General features: G+C 40.1%; 1 protein-coding gene across 4 annotated transcripts in view; it reads right to left on the reverse strand.

Annotated features, from left to right (window-relative positions):
- The window catches only part of EPB41L4A (erythrocyte membrane protein band 4.1 like 4A), a 143,560-nt gene that overhangs the window by 87,182 nt on the left and 40,794 nt on the right, over positions 1–15,584 (reverse strand). The window lies entirely within an intron of this gene.

The following is a 15,584-nucleotide window of genomic DNA, read 5'->3' on the forward strand; positions in this document are numbered from 1 at the left end:
AATATTTTTGATAGTAGATGTGGAAGCAATCCAACACTGTGAGTTGAAATAATCCTATTGTTTTCTTGAATAGTACCTCATTAAGGGTCTACGCCAGTATTTGCAAACAATGCTGGGGACAATACCGCAAACAACATTGTACTGTTGAGGATGCATTATAAAAAGCTCACTTCCACCTGAATGCCTCTTATTTGTCCATTAGCCTGGCAGCCAACAACAAACAGATTAGGAAGACTGAGAACAATTACACAGAATGATCCCCCCTAAGAATCAGTTAGAGCCTTTGACTATTACAGTCCTAAATTCCACAAGAAAATATAAATATAACTCATAATTACGTTTTGGTTAACTGCTTCATATTGTATAAACTGCTAGAGTGTAGTAAAATCACCAGAGAGAAAAGAAGCAGGAAGAGGAACCTGGGGGATATCGTTTGTGCTATTTCACTTTTTACCCTATGAACAAATAATTTCAAAATTAAAATGGCAAATAATATTAATTAAAACTTCACTTGATTTTGCTTTGCTGGTGAAGTATCAATAACGTAACGACAGTGAAGATACATCCATTTTTTTCCAGCACGTGCATTTGGTCAGGATTTGTACCTAGTCACATGGGCAGGGCCAGTACAACAATTTCAGATGGCCACTCACAGTCCAAGCAAGTTATGACGAGGTAAGCATCTCTGGTAGGCTGGGAATTGCGTATCCATGCTATTTACCAGATTTACTATGGTTGCTTAAACCAGGAGATGTTCTTGAAAGGTTCTCGGTGTGTAACAGTCTAAAGCCATCATACAGGTTGTTTACACGAAGCAACTGTAATTACATATTCCCTCAGCATGTACAGAGACTTAATGATCAGCCACATAACAGAAAAAAAAACAGGGAAACATGATTAAGGTAAGCAGAAATTCACTAAATCTCATTTTAGCATTTTGGATAAAGCAGAGCAATACAGTGATTTTATCATCAGATTCCTCAACAAGAAACTGAACTTGGGTTGTAAGAAAAACGCGAGACAAGAATCAGCCCCTCTTAGCTATAGGGTGACTATCAGGAGCACGACAGCAAAAAGACAGAAACAAAACAAAACACACCTTAAAAATTTTTTTTAAAAATACAGGTTACGTTATTAGACAGCAGGGATTCAAGACTGAAACAGTAATTGCCCTGCCTCATTTTATCTTCAAACCAGTTGTTATTCAAAGGAGCAGGAGAGATGTCCCGCTAAAAGGCACGTAGTTAACTCATCCTTCATACATCATATAAGGCAAATTACCTTCACCATTAGAACTGTTTCCACTATCATTTAAAAAGTACAACAATGTCTTGGGAACCTAAAATTGACCAGGCATCTCTAGGAACAGACACAGGAAAAGCTCAAAGTAAACAAGCAGCCCTGACTCCAAATGACCCACGGATAAATGATGGCGACACTTCAAACTGGATACTAGATGTTAAAAGAATAATACAGAGAGAAGGGGCTCCACCATCATCTGCTCAAAGCCACAGCATTTTGACACGGTTAATCAAAACGTGCTTAGTAAACCCTTGCAGAAGGCATAACAAGGGCTGCCTGCACCATGGCTTACAGGGGACACGGACCGGTGCCCATCGAAGGCATGCATAGCTTCTGTGGTCATGAAGCTCAAATCTGTTCGCTTTCAATGAGCTTTCCACTCTTCATCTGACCAATAACATTATTCAGAGCATCAGTTAGTTTTATTAGCAGAATTAAGAAATAGTAATCCAGCGGCAAAGATGAGGCTATCAATTTTCCATTCAAGCATCTTACAATAATAATACACACTCCTGGGAGTAATCAAAGATACTAACATAAGAGAGAAACTTAAGTCTTATAGGAGTTCAACTTGCATAACTCTGGACTGGTTTAGGATTCAGCTAGACTACTTGGCTGGAAGTCAGCTTCGTCAGTCAGCTGAGGACTGCAACGGGCTCTACATAAAAGAGTCTTTGGGACAGCTTTCCTGCTGTGGTGGCTAAAGCTACTGTCTTATACCTAAGAAACAAATACTTTTCACGCCTGGTTTGGCTGAAATTAAAGACTCCCTTCTTTCCTTTCAGAGATAAATGGTAACAATGCATAAAAAGCTTTTTAACTGCTTTTTACTTATATTGCCAGGCTGAGAGAAAACATAAATGCCAGTTAATTTATTCTCTTGACACAGCTCAGTCAACACTTCCATCGTTGCAGGTCTTGCAGAAACAGGTCGTCCAGCTGTGGGGAAATGCTGAGCAAAACCATCCAACTTAAAATGGCTCGGGTTTTCCACCTCTACAGCAGTAAGATGCTTAATGGTTTGGTTATCCCCAGCCAAAACAGACCACGTGCAGTAGTCTCTGTAGCCCTCCTCACCAATCCCTTCCACATCCTCCATCAATGCCTGCATGTACACAAAGCAGTGCTTCGCAAGGGAACTGCCAGGATGAGAGCCAGCAGGTATTCCCACACCCCTCTAACCTCACCTTCCTTTCCCAGCACTGAGGAGCACTCTTCAGGTAAAACACTGACCCTTGCTGAAACCACTGCAACCTCATTTTCAATTAAAGCTCTCATTTTAAGCCACCTGATTTCAGGGTTTCATGCAAGCAAATTGCCTCTTCAAGCAGAGTTAAGAAAGCAGTTTTGCTGATGAATCCCTAAGTGGCTACTTCTCAATCTCAAAATACATTTTTGCTGCATTTGAAGAAAGTTTTGCAGACTAAGAAAAGCCGTCTTATTTCCCCTGATAAAATTACAGCAAAATTCAGCAAAACCGCAAACTAAAACTATCATCAAAGATGTTAACAGGATTACATTCATATCATACGGCATTGCAAAAATTACATAACCTGCCTTGCATTAAGCTCAGACTTGCTAGAGGCTTGCATTCTTCAGGGTAAACCCAAGTACATTTGAAAATATCATCAGCAATGCTTTCAGGAGAGAACAAAGAATTGTTAGAATGAGTCATAACATCTTGCTTTACATGTTAGCACCATGGCTTCATAAACCAGAAAGGCAGGTTTCTACTGGGTAAAGACAATGACAGCCAGAACTTTCAGGAGAGATCTGATTTAATTGTATTTTTTTAAATCAAATAGAAATCATTCTTTAAAAAACAGTACATACAGTACTAGATTTAACATATTCACATTACTGTATATTTAGTCACTAGGAATTCTTATCTTCCACACTGCTCATTGCTTTTTAGTTCCAGTGAGGTTTTTCTAGTTGGATATTTTTTAATTTTCTCTTTTGTATTGTACACAGCGGTGCAGGACAAATCAGATCCATGATCGATGTTAACTGAATTTAAAGACAAAGCAAGATGTGCAACACTGTCTGCCTCAGTAGGATGCTAGTCCCTCTCTTGAAAGAAAAGTGGTGGAAGTAGTGAAGCCTCTTTTTATTAAAAACAAAATAAAAACCACATCACCTCTTTTAGTTTAAGCACTGATCATGAAACCTTTCTCCTGAAAGTAATTCAGTCCACAGACTCTACCTCTTAGAACCTCATAAATGCTAAGGAAGACACAGATGAATTCATGAGCCTTAGCTCAAAAAAAAAGGCTTAAAAATTTGGTTGAACATAACCGTTGCCTTTTGAGATGCTCACCACAACCATTGTTAAAAGTCTATTGGAAAGTCACACCTGACGCTGAATTAGTTATTCTGCTTATATACTGGCAAGATATAAAACACGGAACAAGAGCAGAGGGTTTCCAATGCTGAACAAGGCTGTTTATATCAGAGTACGGAAAAACAAGGAGGATGCTATAGGGGACAACACACAATCCTGCCAAGACATTCAGAAACACCTACGTAACACTCCCACATTCCCCTGTCAAGTACAGGGCTGTGTGGGTTACGCTGCTAATGAGCCTTCCAAGTGGGAAGTGCATTTAGTCCGGTGCCTCTGTGCCAGACAGGAGCTAGTGGCCGTGCAGTACACAAGGTGCTCTGCACGTGCTGGCAATGGAGAGTGGGCACTGGCACTATCCCGGCCAGCACGGAGGGAAGGGCAGAGAGCAAGCACACATCTTGACATGTGTATCAGCACCGACCCACGTGCACGGACCAGCCAGACAGCATCAGTATACCGAGGCAGACATACTCCAGACAGTAAACTTCACGCGGCATTTTCAGAGACCAAACTGCAGTAGTTTGCCCTAAGTAAAGCTTACTGAGGAGAGATGAAAATTATGCACAAAAGCAGCGTACGGTCATGCAACTGAGGGTGAGCAGAACCACCACTTCATCCCACTCCTGGCAGATATGTAACAGAAAAAAGTGTCTCCAAACAGCACTTTCTCACTGTTCTTCTTTGTCCGTTTTTCCCCCTTACCTCAAGCTCAGAAAAGACCAGACACCACTTCAGTTTTCCATCACCTTCCATCTATAAAAGCAGCAAGGCACAAGGCTCTAAAATCAAAGTTCTTGGTGGTCTTTACCAAGCACTCCTTTTCCCCAAGGCAGTCAACCAGCCAGGCCTCAATTTGCACAGTGCATGTTCAAGCAAGAGAAAAATCTTTAAATTAACAATACTAAGTATTTACAAATACTCACCTAGATAAAACAGCCTGACCTCAATTCGCAGAATGCATGTCCAAACAGAGAAGAATTTACATTAGTGTTATTTTATATGTGCAGACATTCCCCAACACAATCACATGACAGAAGTAAATACTTTTCAGAAACTGAGGATTGAACACATGCTAATATAATAACACAGTCTGCCCTAAGTATACATCACAGAAATGTACCATCCAAACTGTACTAATCCATCCCTCCATCTCGCCTTGTCTTTCACCAACAGCAGACATGCCAACCTGTTTTCAGAGCTTTTTTTTCTGAAAACTCCTCACAAATTTATGGACACAGGCACAGACCTCCCCATCTCTCTTCCCAAGAACTCGACACAGTGCCGGATCTGTCTGCTGGATGTAACCTACAGCACTGACTTTTAAGTGCTGTGCATTAAGATGCGTGTAGACTTGTTTTGTTTTTACTAATGGTCAATCTAATGCATTCCAGTTAGAAAATGCTATTCTAGAAAAACATCCAAAGGTGCATCTTATTTGGTTGGTTTTGCAATGAGTGTATCTGTCCCAAATTTATGAATACCTTTAAAAATCCACTTAGGGGCCAAGTCCTTAAGAGAGGGGAAGATTCCAGGGAGCAGGGTCTCCAGCTAGTTAAACCTCTCCCCTTGTAACTACTGTCTAGAGTACACTTCGAGTCTTTCTCACAGACAGATGTAAACTGATCTACTTGATTATGATAAAAGATACACAGAAGAAAAAAGTTAAAATTAAATATTTAACAAAATATTTGGCTTATGGGAAACTACTCCAGCTCAGTGGGCTCCTTTTTTGGGGGTAGATATAACCAATTATATTTACTTGGTAGAATAATGCAATTTGTACATGCACACACATTGTAAGAAATGCTCCAAGCAGGAATCAAAGTCCAGTGAAGACAACAAAGGACAACTAGAGCAAGCCTATAAGTAATGGAAAGACAGCTAAATTTTGGAAATGTAATTAAATACTTAGCAGTGCTTTAAAACTGATCTCTCATCAGCCATGAATGATATTTTGTAAAATGGCAGCAACCAGTTCTGTGTAGAGGGATTCTGGCCATAGCAATTATATTTAAAAACCTGTTAACTAATCTATGCCCTAATATTAACATTATCCAGTTCATTAACATCTATATTTACCGTACGACAGATGACTTAAGATATCAACAATAATGCATTTCAGCTTTTCATAGAAAAGAGCTCTGCTGAAGAACTGAATACCAATGATCGTTTCCATCATTCCCATGAACTTTGAATAATTCCTACATCAAAGAAAGAAACTATTATAATAATAATGAAGTTCAAAAATACAGCTGACAACCACTCATTTGGAACAGTTAAGAAGCTGGTTACTATTATTTTTCTACTTTTCAGAAAACACTGTTCACACATAGCTGTGTGACCTGGTGTGTCTTCTTGGCAGGCAGGGGCTCTGCGCATCCCTGATTAGGGATGCTGCAGAAACAGACCACAAGCACCTGGCGAGGCAGAAGACAAGTACACGTGAATTTATAATGCACACACTTCTCAGGCACTCTCACAGATCTATTTTAAATAATTCCCTATGAATATGGAAGACGTAGCCCGCTGGACCCACCAAAGTCTGCGAAGCTGCGAGACAGGAGGAGGCCCTTTTCTCTTGGAAGCTGTGAGCGGCTCTGTGGTTGAGCAGGGCTCTCATGGGTGCACGGTGGAAGGCGAGAGCTCACATCCCAGCCCTGGGCTGCCTGGCAGTGGGTGCCCGGCAGGGTGGCAAGGGCGAGCCCAACACACCAGCTGCTCTGGAGGAAGCCCCTCTGCGGGCAGGCTGCCTGCAGAAGCGTGCTGCCCTGGGACTAGGGGGAGAGGGGCTCACGCTGCCCACCCGGGAACGGCACCCGCATGGGGAGCGCACGAAGGCTGCTTCGCCCTGACCTCACCCTCCTGCCCGCCCCGCCAGCAAATCCCACCAGCAGTACAAGCAGTGGGGCTCTCTGGTTCTTCCCCAAAGGACAGCACACAAACACACTCTTGCTCCAAACGCAGGGAACACGTGAAACCCTGCAAGTGTAGGGGCGGTGGGCTTTAGTGGTTTCCGCAGAGCAAAGCTCCGTGCGTCTCGAGCCTCTTTATTCCAACTTGCACCCCCTCCAGAGGACAGCTCTGGGTCACACCCAGCCTGAGCTGCCTTCAGAGGTGCCTCAGCACAGCTCACTCTACAGAAAGGTCAGCTCTAACTCATGAGGGTGCGCATCTCACAGAGGGAAACAGAGCAAAAGATATGTGTGCTCTGAAAGGCTTGTTTAATGGAGAAGGCTACCCTTTTTTTTTTCTTATACTTCCCCCTCTCTTCTTTCCCTCCGTCACCCATGTCAGATCCAGAAAGAAAAGGAGCCTCTGTCTTTTCAAGAAATGAATTCTCTCTTTGTTTCTTCCATTAATTTTGCATCTGAGAAGGATTCCAGTGTTTTTCTGGTAACTTTTTCTTTTCAGCTTCTTGTAACGTCTCTTGCCTGAATGATAATGAGACAGGTCATTTAACTGAATAAAATGATAAGCAAAACCAAGTCTGACATGAACATCTTTGCTTTTGAAGAAAGAAAACATGAGAAATTTTTCAAAAATGTTTTTAAAACTGAGCTTGGTAGAGGACTCTAAGATATAAATTGACTTGAAGACACACAGCTTTAAACCTCTGCATTATTCCATCGTAGCCCTTACTCTTGAACAAGGGGAGTGGAAAAAGGGTTAAAAAACAAATTGAGGATTTATTTGTGAGTGACCATCATAAGTTGCGGACTCCATGACCAGAGCTTTGAAAAGGCTTAGAGAAAGAAAGTGGAGGCAAGAGGGAAAACAAAACAAACAAACAAAAAAAGTGGGATGACACAGGTAAAAGTCAGCGAGTAGCAGAAATAAGTATCCTATGAAACAGAAGAGGTTATTTACACTTACAAGTCATACTGAAGGAAAATATGGTCAAGAGGTTAACAGTGTCACCAGGGCCGAGAGCAAGTGCTAATCAGGACACCAAGTTTGGGCTTTGCCTGGGGAGAGGGAGCGTGAGAAGGTGGTTCGCTCTTTGGTCAGAGTCTTGTGGTGCTCTGTAGAAACAAGCTTTTGCAGGTATGCTCGCTCTGACAGTACAGCTATTCCTTCTGAATGAAAGAAATGGCAAAATAAAGGATTAACACGATGTATACCGATCTTTTCTCCTTCCTATTCTTCTTGCTCCTAAAAAATCCCCAAACAATCCAACATAAAAAACCCCACCATTCCCTTAACAGTTTGAGCCAACTCCTTATAACAAGACTGTAACCGTATTACTGTTCTGCTTAATGGCTGAAGTAGTAGTAAAATCCTGAAACGCTTTTGACAGAATGAGTGTCTCCTCTTTAGTTTTAAACATTTTCTCTTTCTGAAAGCCTTTTAGTATTTAGGTCTTATCTAACATTCTCCCTTGACAGTCTTGCACTTAAAGCCGTTAATCAAAGCATGTGGCATATTTAAATTGTAAGTTCTTGTGCTCTAAAAGTCATCCATAATGAGCTTAATGTGCTCCATAAAAATGCATAAAACACGTAATTTAAAAAAAATGTTCAGACTGATCACCATAGGGAAAGTTAAGTGAGGCTTTGGTACTTAAAGTGCATAGGCAGAAACCACAAAGTCTATCAAAGAGGTGGAACAGAATCAAAAATACGAGAACTAGACGATTAAAATGAAAAAATTGTACCTTTGTACAATTTTACTGCAAAAAATACTGCAATTTGGATTTTGCATGTACATTGACAGAACCAACTTAAGAAATATTGCTCCAGTAAAACATAAGAAATAAAGGAAATAGGGCAAAAGAAATAAGGCAAAACAACTGAGGAGGTGACAAAATGGAAACTGAAAATGCTTCAGAACAGATTTATTGTAATATAAGGCACAACAAACAACATCAGAAATAGATTTTTAAAATCGCAAAAAATTTGTATGAGAAAGGTTTCAAGGAATGCTTCAATGAATGGAAAAAGATTTTGCAGAAACGATGTCAAGAAAATTAACTAGAGAATTTATTTATTGTTCCTTTATTGGGAATGAATGTGCCAAAAGTAAGTAGACCATCTTTTCTCTGCCAGGAGAAAACTCTGCTGAGGCACCTCTGAAGGCAGCTCAGGCTGGGTGTGACCCAGAGCTGTCCTCTGGAGGGGGTGCAAGTCAGAATAAAGAGGCTTCGCAAACTTTGGTGGGTCCAGAGGGATGCGCCTTCCATATTCATGGAGAATTATTTAAAATAAATCTGTGAGAGTGCCTGAGAAGTGCACGCATTATAAATTCGCATGTACTTGTCTTCTGCCTCGCCAGGTGCTTGTGGTCTGTTTCTGCAGCATCTCTAATCAGGATGCGCAGAGGCCCTGCCTGCCAAGAAAATATCATGGTATTTTCACTTGCTGCTCTCCTACAGGCTAGTCAAGCTATTTCTTTCCACCTGTCAATTGCAAACTGGGTATTTTGGTACTGAATTCAATGGAGTCTACGCTGCAACCAATCAACAACTTTTTTATATATAAACTTGTAGTTCATATAGGAAAGTGCTTATTTTCAGGTTGATTCATTTGTGTTTGAACATACTTCCGTTGAAACACATGCTGTCCTTCTACAGTCTGTGTAATAATGATTTGCAACATCCCCAAAAAGCTTTTCCAAAACGTTTTATCATTTTAATTAGTTAACAGTTTTATTTCCAGTTTGATGGAGTTTAACTTCTCATTTTGACTGACACTAGAAAATTACTTACTCCTACATTGCTGCCAGAAAGCAAAAGGACACATTTGTTAACCTAAAAAATGCACATATTTTTTCTGTACAGCTTTGATAACTCGATTGCCACAGTGCTTCCCATAAAACTAATGTGATACTAGTGGAAACTTAATTCTCATTAAAATTTCTCGTAATAATCATCTGGAATTTTGTTTGAAAAAATTAAAGATTGAAATTTTTTTAAATGCCTTTTTTTTTTTAATAGACATTCCTCACGAGAGCAACAGAAGATACACCGCCAGTATTTTTCTTCCAAAAGTAGTTTTCTAGATATGCTCATTAGCAAACCCCACACACAAAACCACAGTCAACATGTTTGCACCAGGACAGGAATAAGATACCCATTAGCAGGCTGTAATGGCTGCTAATGAGGAACTCTATACACCTGCATTCTCTCCTGCCCCTTCTAGAGTTCCTGGCTCTCCTGAAGAGCTGCTATCCAGTGCCACACACTGCACAGGGTCATATTACCATTTTACTGGTATTGGGCTCCATTCAATTTTAACAACCTTGACTGAAAAAAACAAAAAAGCCCCTCCATGGGAAAGGAAGGACTCTAACAGACCCGCGGCAGCAGAGCGGGATGAAAAGGATGTAACATCGCAGCTCCTTGCTGCTCTTCACCCTCTAACTAGTGCTGCCTGCCCCCCTCACGCCCACGCTCACAGCAAGGCTGCCTCATTCAGCTGTCAATCAATTCCTGATTCATTCAGCTGTCAATCAATTCCTGAATCACTTCACATTTCAGCCCTGCATATTCAGAATTTAAGCCAGGTTTTTTTTTTGAAGAATGATACCCCTGCACATAAACAAACACACAAGGCAAGTGTTAAGTTTAAATAACAACATATAAAATAAAAATTTAAAGCATTAAAGCAAACTGCTAATTCAGCCTCTCGCATGTATGTACTGTGTCAATGTAACCATCAATTGTTCCCCCCCCCCCCCCAACTCACAAAGGACTATCGTCATCTTCTTGGCATCTTTCCTCCTCCCTGGCTGCCAGTCCTGAGCTCCTTAATTAGATCTACCTACCATGTTAGGTGGGGGTTTTTTTCCCCGTTTTCCCTAACCACTTCCCAGTTCCTTGTCCTTCCCTGCCACCTGTCTCTTTGCAGGTAGCACCCTCCATGCTCATACTCCCTTGTCACATACATCGCCACTTCCCTCAGCCTCTCATCCTCACTGGTTCCTGCATATTCCTTGAACTCCCTTCTGCACTGAATCACAGGCCCTTCCTCCCTCCTCTACTTTGACCCTTCTCCAGTCTACTTATTTACTCCCTCAGGCCAGTTTGTCCCTTGTCCCCACATGAATCAAGCCAGGAAATTTCTCCACGGTGTTGTACTGTGGGACAGGTAACAGAGAAACATATCTGACAGCTCCAGATGCAAGAAAATTGTTTTCAGTTCTGGTGCCCAAACTCAAGCACCAGAAATACCATTTACATAGCTGATGTGGTGGCCACTGGGACCTGATAGGAATGGTAAGAGAGAGCATCCTTACAGGATTTAACTGATAGAGTTGGAGGATATCTCTCCTGAGAGAGGTATTTCAGCATCACAAACGTGTTAATTGTGGGTATATCTTCAAAAGAACAGAGAACAACACATCTCTGGCGTGGTGACCATACTGATAGCAATGATCAAGTCTTTGCTTCAAGAGTTTCTCAGACAAAAGTTGTCTGCATTTCTTTTTCTTTGACAGCCAATTTTTTTCCTTGCTTCACTCTTGGAAATAACTGAACTGTTTTGAACAAAACTTTGTGAAATAACATAACTCATCACAGAGTTCAAAACTTGACGACTGGCAAACTTACAAACAGAGCAAGCAACTTCAGTAGTGGTAACAACCCTCTCCCTAGCACCTTCCATTCAGGAAGATACCACAAGATTTTGAGACTGAATTTATAGCTATTTCCTCAGAGATTTTATTAAAAAGTCAATATTATTCTGAATTAGTTCTTGGGCATGGAGCTATAGTGATAACCCAGCTTTCTTCCTCTGAAAAAGCAATGCACAAAATATTCTGTGTGGTTTATGGGAAACTGTGGCATATTTTAGCCAGTTCTTTTTTTCCCCTGTAATCTCCATTCCTTTCCCCTTTTAATAATTAAACCTTTCAAGTGGTAACTTGATGTTAATCCCAGTGATTCGGACAAGGACACTACTTCTTCACTGCTTAGTCTTCATTTGTTCCCTAAATGGTTAGTATATTTTGAAGTGCCTTCATATGCTATGGGAAAACTGAGTATATACAAGAACACAATTTTGCATGCTCACATACAAGGAACAGTAGGTCACTGTCCAACCAGTCAACATTCAGTAGCTACTTGACCATCAATACTAAATCCATGTTGGAAGTTTATAGCATATAACAATACAGACAATCTTCTGAAAAAATCTTTTGATTGACCTGTAAAAATTTTAGATATACCACAGTTTTGATTATGCATAGAAAATAAGATTTCATATGCACTGTATATCTTTAAAGATCATCCAGAACGATTTTTCTAAAACTGTATGTACAACCTGTCATGATTAACTTGTAAACTCATCAATAAAAATAAAATTACCACAATCTCTTTATTTTTAATAAATATTTAACATATTGAGGTTGTTGGGGAAAAGTGCTTTTAACATGAGGATACAAACCAAAGAACTGCTATACTGTGGCTTTGAAATCTGTTCCTACAGAAGGTTTTTGTTCTTTGATATGGAACCTAAAAGAAACTGAACATCTTACACATGGTATAATCTGATATGTATGAGACAGATAGATATATATGAGATATATATTGACATACATGGTGGCTACCTACCTGTGCTAATGAAAATACTCCACATACTGAAGAAACAAAAATAAAAAAAAAAAACACTTACTTAATCAGCACTTCTGTAATACATGTCCATGAAGGAGAACATAAAGAGATTATATAAATGTGCAACATTGGATGAATTTCTTCACTCCCAGCTGATAGGCAGATTAGTGATAAGCATAGCATAAAGATCTACACACCAATACGGCACTCAGAATTTTGCAGAACTAGACTCTTCTTTCTTTACATTTAGTACAAAACTAACAAATATGTCTGTTCATTAACAAAAGTGTTCACAGAGATGGGAGCAGTTAACGCCTCAATGCTCATAGTCGAAATATTGTGACTCTAATGAAAAATGCATCCTTGCAGCATCTTTAGTATCAGACTCAAGAGGTTAATTAATAAAATGCCTCAGGCATGCTATCCTTTGCTAATGGTGGTGGTGATCTGCTGTACTTCATGAGTCTACTCATACATCTCATGCAAGAAGGAAAAGAGTTTTTGAAACAGCTTTCTGAATACAGACATGAAATCACAAACATATTTCACATTAGAAAAAAATGTTGATTAATACCAGAAGACAAAAAAGTCCGTTTAGAATCCACCGGTGATGTGAAAATAACTCATTCAGCTTTTTCACTCAGAGGGAATTTTGATAGTCAGAGTGAAAACCTGATCCTGTTTAAATCAATATGAATTTTATTACTGACTTTTGAGGCAGAGGATTTTAGATTAATGTTAGAAATAAGATTTCAAGCCTTCAGCCTAAACTCTGCATAAGACCAACAATTACTCACTGTGAAGCTACTGGAATCATGAGCTTAACCACCTTTGTTTGGATCCAAGCAGTAAACAGCTCCCAGCTCCCTCCTAATAATCTAACAAAGTAAAAACTGATGATTGTAATCAAAGCAAAATAAACTATGAAACTGAAGACTGATTGTAAAAAATTTCCTGTTTAAATCACGAGGTTGCAGGTAAGCCAATAGTGTATTGTCAGGAGTCTCCATCAGAGTACCTCCAGTTCTGTCGCAGTTGTACCATGCCACAGAGCACTAGATAAACCTCAAACAATCATACTTTAAAATGAATTAATTTGACATACTGGATATGCCTAGTGCACTTCTTTCACTGCAGGCAAATCATAACATGCTCTGCAGATTAGACATTAAATTTCAAATAGAAAATCACCACTTTCATTTTTAGCTTGCTTGAGATGTACTTGGTTATATCCATTTCTTGAAGCCAAAATGATTCATCTCTGATCTGTGTTGAATACAAGACTTTTGGCAGCATTACTTTTGTTTATGTTAAATATAGCTTACTGTGCAATTTGGACACGATCCTATTCACACTGAAATCCAAAGGCAAAAAAACCCTTTTGTTTGAAGACGGGAGGCTCACATCCTTCAGTTTTGATCAGACTGGTTGAAGATAAAATAATATGGTTTACTTAGAGTAAAACTAGAAGCATATTCAGCACGACTGAATGAAGTAATAGCCCCTAGGTCCCCCCTTGCATTTTAGTTAAGTCTTCATTTCTGTAAGTTTTTAAGGCATGCCACTTCATGCGGACCTCAACCATGCCTATACGCATTACTGTGGCAACGGGCTAGTAAATCAGATATGCCCAGGTAGTGCTTCTTGAAGTGCTATTATGAAGTCAGTGACACTCATATTCCAGAGTGAAATATTACTAAGCACCCTTCCTTGTAAAATAAAGATTTTGAATTTTTACATTTTTTTTTTGGTGATATAAACTCCTACTCACTAAACCTCTCTGCTGACAAGAACGACATTAGGACTGTTACATGAGACAACACCCAAAATCAGAACTTTAGAATATATATCTCTCCCAATGTACACAGTTATAATGTATATCTAAAATTATTTTTAAATAACTGCATTTGTTTGAAAGTTGAAGAAGCTGTTTTATTATTTAAAGCAGCCTCTAAAATACAGATGCTTTCCAGCCAGGGTGAGATCTGAAACTTCATCCCATGTAGCTAATAAAAGGAGGACAGATAGTAAGACTGCAAGCAGACTGAAAGGTGCGGTTCTACGTGAGTCAAAACCTCCCAGGCAGGTTTCAGTAGAATTCTTCTACCATAGAAGTCCAAACTAAACATTTTATTTCCTAACAGGTGTTAGCCCAGTATCGACACACACCACAGCAAAGATTCATCCCAGCACTATTTCTCCCAGGCTCTGCTCCTAAGCCACCATGATGTACTACAATGCCTCAGCCACAAAAAAGGACCAAGGCACTCATTTATCTGCCCTGTAAACTGTCTTACAATTCCATGCAATACAAACACCCACAAAACAAACATCCTCAAGAACAGCCTCACTCAACTTGCCAGCTGAAACAAATCTAGCCACTGCTCACCCAGACGACGAAGATGCCACACATCCACTTCCCTGTGCTTAAGAAATGATGCACGCCAGCCTACACAGCTGCTCCTACTCTGCTGAGCTGCTCTTGGGAGCATAACTCATCTGGTTTCACTGGAAATCACAGAATCATAGAATCATAGAATTGTTTTGGTTGGCAAGGACCTTTAAGATCATCAAGTCCAACCGTTAACCCAGCACTGCCAAGGCCACCACTAAACCATGTCCCTCAGCACCACCTCTATAGGTCTTAAATCCCTCCAGGGATGGTGACTCCACCACTTCCCTGGGCAGCCTGTAAATAAACCAGGCTAGCACAGATCTCTCAGTTAAACTGTACAAATCTAACAGATTTTGACTCACCATAGACTGCTGAGGTCTCTCTCAGAAACCTCTGGGAATTTTAGGCTTTAGGTATCTAACCAGTACTAAAATGAACAAGTCCCCGAAACTGTATGAGTTACACTGGGGTAGTGACCCGTTATCCTACCCACAGCAGAAGCTTCCAAGGCACTTGGTATATCTAGTTATGCAAAATGCATGAGATTTCAACAGAAAGTTGGCCAACTCCTAGACGTAATTATGCTGATAAAAAATGAGATTTACATCTAGCTTGGGCCTGGGAGGAATACCACACTATGCCAGTGATGTACTGTAATTCATCCAGTTATTAAGGAGGAGTTTATTAGCTAATATCAGTGGCTTTGACACTTCTAAGGCCTGGACCTGCTGCCATGCAACACCCCACAAAAGGCAGTGATCGCTCTCTTTCATGGATGAGCGGACAACTCTATCACAGTATCTTCCCTGTATTCTAATCTAAATTAAAAAAAAAACCCAAACAACAAAAAAAACACCTCATTGATAGAAGGATGATCAAAAATCTAACTAACAGATGAACAAAGATTAACTAACAAACTATGGAAAATACACAAGTTGGACACTGAACGTTTCCTTGTCCAAGGCACACTCACTCTCCCAGAATGAAGAAGT

This window comes from Nyctibius grandis, chromosome Z (assembly GCF_013368605.1).
Source record: "Nyctibius grandis isolate bNycGra1 chromosome Z, bNycGra1.pri, whole genome shotgun sequence".
Lineage (NCBI taxonomy): Eukaryota > Metazoa > Chordata > Aves > Nyctibiiformes > Nyctibiidae > Nyctibius > Nyctibius grandis.